We start from the raw sequence: 7398 nt of genomic DNA, 5'->3' as shown, positions 1-7398 counted from the left end.
TGGGTTTGGGTGGACTCCAGGAGTTGGTGATGGACAGGATGGCCTGGCGTGCTGTGGTTCATGGGGTCTCAAAGAGTCAGACATGACTGAACGACTGAATTGAACTGAATGCATAGTACATCATGCAAAATGCTAGGCTGGGTGAATCACAAGCTGGAATCAAGACTGCTGGGAGAAATATCAACAACCTCAGATACACAGATGATATCACTCTAATGGCAAAATGTGAAGAGGAACTAAGAAGCCTCTTGAGGGGGTAAAAGAGGGGAGTGGAAAAAGCGACTTGAAACTCAACATTAAACAAACTAAGATCATAGCACCTGGTCCCATCACTTCATGTCAAATAGATGGGGAAAAAGTGGAAGTAGTGACAGATTTTCTTTACTTGGACTCCAAAATCACTGCTGACAGTGAAATTAAAAGATGCTTTATCCTTAGAAGGAAAGCTATGACAAACCTAGAAAGCATATTAAAAAGCAGAGACATCCCTTTGCTGGCAAAGGCCCATCTAGTCAAAGCTATGGGTTTTCCAGTAGTCACATATGGATGTGAGAGTTGGACCATAAAGAAGGCTGAGTGCTGAAGAATTGATGTATTTAAATTGTGGTGCTGGAGAAGACTCTTGAGTGTCCCTTGGAGAGCAAGGAGATCAAACCAATAATCCTAAAGGAAATCAGTCCTGAAAATTCATTGGAAGGACTGATGCTGGAGCTCCAATACTTTGGCCACCTGATGCAAAGAGCCGACTCATAGAAAAGACCCTTGTCGTGAGACAGGTTAGTTTTACCCTACTGATGATGTGTTGTTGCCATGGTAATCCTGCTCAGTACGAGAGGAACCGCAGGTTCAGACATTTGGTGTATGTGCTTGGCTGAGGAGCCAATGGGGCGAAGCTACCATCTGTGGGATTATGACTGAACGCCTCTAAGTCAGAATCCCGCCCAGGCGGAACGATACGGCAGCGCCGCGGGAGCCTCGGTTGGCCTCGGATAGCTGGTCCCCCGCCGTCCCCGCCGGCGGGCCGTCGCCCGCGTCCCTCGGGGCGCGGCGCGGCGCGCCCCGCCGCGCGTCGGGACCGGGGTCCGGTGCGGAGAGCCCTTCCTCCCGGGACACGGGGCGCAGCCGGAAAGGCGGCCGCCCCCTCGCCCGTCACGCACCGCACGTTCGTGGGGAACCTGGTGCTAAACCATTCGTAGACGACCTGCTTCTGGGTCGGGGTTTCGTACGTAGCAGAGCAGTTCCCTCGCTGCGATCTATTGAAAGTCAGCCCTCGACACAAGGGTTTGTATTATCATATTTTTTAATTTAAAAAAAAAAAAAAAAAAAAAGAAAAGACCCTGATGCTGGGAAAGATTAAAGGCAAAAGGAGAAGGGGATGGTAGAGGATGAGATGATTAGATAGCATCACTGACTCAAAGGACATGAATTTGAGCAAAGTTTGGGAGATGGTGAAGGACAGGGGAACCTGGTGTGCTGCAGTCCATGGGGTCACAAAGAATAGGACACCACTTAGCGACTAAACAACAACAAGAGAAATTTTAAATCAAACATACTAGTAAACTTTGCTATTATCTCTCAAAATTAAAAAATGTTTATTTGACCGGAAGTTCTACTTCTAAAAATTAATTCTATGAAAGAATTGTGCATGTATGTACATCAGTAACTAATTAACTATAGCATTATTAGTGTGACCAAAAATAAAATTATCCTAAATGTCCACCAACAGGAAGATGGTTGCACGAATCACATTATAACCATTCTATGGAATTTCATATAGTTGTTAAAAAGCTACATAGAGTTAAAAGAATGAAGTGGGAATGTGTATGGGTATATGTCCACACATAGACAGGGCAATATACATACACATGTATTTATTTATATGCATTTAGAGTGTGAGATGTGGAGCTGCAAGACTCAATGTTTTGTCCAGGCTATGCAACCTTGTGTGTATCTCCTAACTCTTCTAATTCTGAAGTTCTACAACTCAGCAGTATTTAATGAGATATATATATGAAATAGTTTGTATCTTCTAATCCCCAAACCCCCAATTCATCTCTCCCTGGCCCTCCTCTCCCTCGGCAGCCACAGTCTACTCCCTATGTTGTGAGTCTGTTTCTGTTTGTAAATATGTACATCTGTGTCATACTTTAGAGTCCACATATGAGTGATATATGGTATTTGTTTTTCTCTTTCTGTGTATGATAATCTCTAGGTCCATTCATGTAGCTGCACATGGTGTTAATTTCATTCTTTTTAATGACTGAGTGATATTCCATTATGTGTGTGTGTATAGTCTTCTTTATCCATTAATCTGTCAATGGGCATTTGGTTGTTTCCATATTTTGACTGTTGTATATAGTGCTGCTATGAACATGAGAGTACATATACCTTTAAAAAATCTTTTTATTTACTTATTTTTATAATTTTTATTGGAGTATAGTTGATTTTAGTGTTGTCTTTCTGCTGTACAGCAAAGCGAATCAGTTATACATATAATTATATCAGCTCTTTTTTAGATTTTCCCATATTTGTCATTACAGAGTATTTTTTGTTTGTTTTTAATTAATTAATCTATTTTAATTGGAGGCTAATCACTTTACAATATTGTAGTGGTTTCTGCCATACATTGACATGAGTCAGCCATGGGTGGCATGTGTTCCCCATTCTGAACCTCCCTCCCACCTCCCTCCCCATCCCGTCCCTCTGGGTTATCCCAGTGCACCAGCCTTGAGCACCCTTTCTCATGCCTTGAACCTTGACTGGCAATCTGTTTCACATATGATAACATACATGTTCCAATGCTATTTTCTCAAATCATCCCACCCTCACCTTCTCCCACAGAGTCCAAAAGACTGTTCTTTACATCTGTATCTCTTTTGCTGTCTTGCATATAGGCTCATTGTTACCATCTTTCTAAATTCCATATATATGCATTAGTATACTGTATTGGTGTTTTTCTTTCTGAGTTCCTTTCTGTATAATAGGCTTCAGTTTCATCCACCTCATTAGAACTGATTCAAATGCATTCTTTTTAATGGCTGAGTAATATTCCATTGTGTCATTACAGAGTGTTGAGTAGAGTCCCCTGTGTTATACAGTAGGTCCTTGCATGCATGCTCAGTCACTTCAGTCGTGTCAGACTCTTTGCAACCCGTGGACTGTAGCCCACCAGGCTCCTCTGTCCATGGGATTCTCCAGGCAAGAATACTGGAGTGGGTTGCCATGCCCTCCTCCAGGGGATCTTCCTGACCCAGGGATTGAACCCAGGTCTCCTGCATTGCAGGTGATTCTTTACCCACTGAACCACCTGGGAAACCCACGGTAGGTCCTTATTAGTTACCTATTTTATATATAGTAGAGTGTATATGTCAATTCCAATCTTCCAATTTATCCCTCTCCCCCTTCCCTCTCAGGTAACCATAAGCTTGTTTCCTAAATCTGTAGCTCTATTTCAGTTTTGTAGGTAAGTTCATTTGTACTTTTTTTTTTTTTTTAGATTCTACATGCAAGTGATATTATACAATATTTGTCCTTCTCTGTCTGACTTACTTCACTCAGTATGACAATCTCTAGGTCCATTCACGTTGTACCAATGGCACTATTTCATTTTTTGTGGCTGAGAAATATTCAATTGTATATGTGTACCACATCTTCATTATCAGTTCCTCTGTTGATGGACATTTAGGTTGCTTCCATGTTCTGGTCATTGTGAATAGTGCTGCAATGAACATTGGGGTGCATGTATCTTTTTGAATTATAGTTTTCTTTGGATATATGCCCAGAAGTGGGATTGCTAGATCATACGGTAGCTATATTTTTAGCTTTTTAAGGAAACTTCATACTGTTCTCCCTAATGGCTGCACCAATTTACATTTCTATGAACAGTGTAGGAGAATTCCCTTTCCTCCACCCCCTCTCTAATATCTATTGCTTGTAGATTTTTGATGAGTGCCATTCTGACCAGTGTGGGTGGTTTTGATTTGCATTTCTCTAATAATTAGAGATGTTGAGCATCTTTTTATGTGCTTTTTAGCCATCTTTATGTCTTCTTTGGAGAAATGTCTGTTTAGACCTTCTGACCATTTTTTGATTGGATTGTTTGTGGGATTTTTTGACATGAGCTGTTTGTATATTTTGGAGATTAATCTCTGTAGGTTGCTTCATTTGCAGATATTTTCTCCTATTCTGTGGGTTGTCTTTTCGTTTTGTTAATAGTTTCCTTTGCTGTGCAAAAGCTTTTTGAATTAGAGTTTTCTCCAAATATATGCTCAGAAATGGGATTGCTGGATCACGTGGACACTATTTTTATTTTTTTGAGGAACCTTCCTACTGTCCTCCATAGTAGCTGCACCAATTTATATTCTTACAACAGTGTAGGAGGGTTCCCTTTTCTCCACACCCTTGCTAACATTTTTTTATTTGTAGAATTTTTGATGATGGCCATTCTGACCAGTGTGAGGTGATATCTCACCGTGATTTGATTTGTGGTTTTCTCTAATAATTAACAATGTTGAACATCTTTTTTAGGTGCCTGTTGATCATCTGTATATCTTCTTTGGAAAAATGCCTACCCAATCAAACAGTGGGCAGAAGCCCTTAATAGTCATTTTTCCAAAGAAGATATACAGATGACCAACTGCTACTGCTAAGTCACTTCAGTCGTGTCTAACTGAAGCCTATTAAGGGCTTCTGCCCACCGTTTGATTGGGTAAGCATTTTTCCAAAGAAGATATACAGATGACCAACTGCTACTGCTAAGTCACTTCAGTCGTGTCTAACTGAAGCCTATTAAGGGCTTCTGCCCACCGTTTGATTGGGTAAGCATTTTTCCAAAGAAGATATACAGATGACCAACTGCTACTGCTAAGTCACTTCAGTCGTGTCTAACTGAAGCCTATTAAGGGCTTCTGCCCACCGTTTGATTGGGTAAGCATTTTTCCAAAGAAGATATACAGATGACCAACTGCTACTGCTAAGTCACTTCAGTCGTGTCTAACTGAAGCCTATTAAGGGCTTCTGCCCACCGTTTGATTGGGTTGTTTGTTTTTTTTGTTGTTGTTGTTGCTGTTGTTATTGAGTTATACGAGCTGTTTGTATATTTTGGATATTAACCTCTATTTTCAAATAGAGGTTGCATCATTTTCAAATATTTTTCCCCATTCTGTAGGTGTCTTTTCATTTTGTTTATGGGTTCCTTTGCTAGGCAAAAGCTTGGAAGTTTGATCAGGTCCCATTTGTTTATTTTTGTTTTCATTTCTGTCATCTTGAGAGACCTAAGAAAACATTGGTATGATTTATGTCAGGAATGTTTTGCCTATGTTCTCTTCAAGGAGTTTTATGGTGTCATGCCTTATATTTAAGTCTTTAACCCATGTTGACTTTATTTTTCTGTAGAGTGTGAAGGTATACTCACATTTCATTCATTTACAGTGGCTGTCCAACCTTCCCAACACCACTTGCTGCACTGTCTTTTCCCCATTGTATATTCTTGCCTCCTTTGTTAAAGATTAATTGATGATAGATATGTGGGTTTATTTCTGGGTTCTCTCTTCTGTTCCATTAATCCATGTGTATGTTTTTGTGCCAATACCACACTGTTTTGATTACAGTAGGTTTAGAGTATTGTCTAAAGTCTGAGAGGGTTACGCCTCCTGCCTTATTCTTTTGCTTCAGAATTGCTTTGGCAATTGTGGGTCTTTTGTGGGTCTATTTAAATTTTATGATTATTTGTTCTATTTCTAGTTCTATGAAAAACATCATGGGCGATTTGATAGGGATCACATTATATCTGTAGATTACTTTGGGTAGTATGTTCATTTTAACAATATCCTTTCAATCCAAAAGCATGGGGTATTTTTCCATTTCTTTGAATCATCTTCAGTTTCCTTCATTAGTAGTTTATACTTCTCAGGGTATAAGTCTTTCTCTCCTTGCTCAGGTTGATTCCTAGGTATTTTTTTCTGATACAGTTTTAAAGAGATTGTTTTTCTACTTTCCCTTTCTGGTATTTCATTGCTAACATAAATACAACCAATTTCTATATGTTAATCTTATATCTTACTATCCTGCTGAATTCACTTCTCAGTGCTAGTAGTTTTTGTGTGTAGTCTTTGGTATCTTCTATATATAGTATCATGTCATTTTGCAAATATTATAATTTTATCTCTTCCCTTACAGTTTGGATAGCTTATACTTTTCTTGTATGACTGCTGTGACTAGGACTTCTAGTACTATATTGAATAGACATGGTGAGAGTGGGCATCATTGTCTTGTTCCTAATTTTAGGGGGGAAGCATTCAGCTTAAATGCTGAATTTCACCATTGAGTATTATGTAGGCTGTGAATTTGTCATAAACAGCTTTTATTCTGTTGAGCTCTGTTTCCTCTATACTCACTTTGGTAACAGTTTTTAAAAAACTTATTTTTAACATTTATTACAAATGTTGCAGTCAGTTTGGTATATGCCAACATTCATGCAGTTTTAACAGTTAGGAGTATAAAAAACACTTAACGATTTCCAAAGGGGTATATATGTGATACAGTCTTCATTTCAGAGAAGCATAAGTGACTGAATTACTGTCTGCTCTTCAGTGTTTCACCTCAGCATTACATTGCCTCATCAAAGCAAGTGCCTTTGGTTACTGAAGTTTTGGATATTTGCTATTTTCAGTCCTTCAAGACAGGTAGCTCAAGTGAATTTTCCATCTCTGAGGGAGTCACGTTCTGTTCCGTTGTCCTGCTTATTTGTAAACCCCCTAAAATGGCTCTTCTCAGCTCTTCTTCCTCCAACTTGGCAACTAACTCTGACTTCGAAATACCAGTTTGGTCTTGGTCACCACAAATTTATTACATAAATGATTGCATCCGTGTTTGAATAATAACATCAGTTGTCTGTCCTCCCAAATCCCAGACTTAGAATTTAAGGTTTTTGTATGTTACCATCTCAATATTAAATCCAATGGTAGGAATAGTAACAATGACTTCTCCAACCTGTAATCAGTACAAAATTGTGGTTTTTCCTGCTCCATTTAATTCCAAAATTAAACTTCTCATCTCCTAGGTTCCAAACAAACTGGAAAAAATGCTTGAGAAAACGTCACCCATGATGAACCGCCTGTCCACCCTCATCAACCAAAGCCAGTTCGGCTCCCGGGCAGTTTTCTTGAAAACTTGCTTAGCCTGAAACTTCTGCATTGCATTCCTGGCAGTGCTTGGAGCAAGGGGCCGTGGCAACTGCACACCAGGAAACTGGTAAGAGTTTAATTTTATCAAATGCTTTTTCTGCATCTATTGAGATTATTATGTGTTTTTTGGTTTTTGTTGATGTGACGTATCACATTGTTTGATTTGCATATGTTAAACCATCCTTATGATCCTGGGATGACTCCAGCTTGGTTG

General features: G+C 39.5%; 1 pseudogene; it reads right to left on the bottom strand.

Annotated features, from left to right (window-relative positions):
• Window positions 1-6573: 6573 nt before the first annotated feature.
• On the bottom strand, window positions 6574-7104 carry LOC122444135 (annotated as a pseudogene).
• Window positions 7105-7398: the final 294 nt, after the last annotated feature.

Source organism: Cervus canadensis, chromosome 6 (assembly GCF_019320065.1).
Source record: "Cervus canadensis isolate Bull #8, Minnesota chromosome 6, ASM1932006v1, whole genome shotgun sequence".
In the NCBI taxonomy this organism is placed as follows: Eukaryota; Metazoa; Chordata; class Mammalia; order Artiodactyla; family Cervidae; genus Cervus; species Cervus canadensis.
This window is presented reverse-complemented; position numbering and strand designations above follow the sequence as displayed.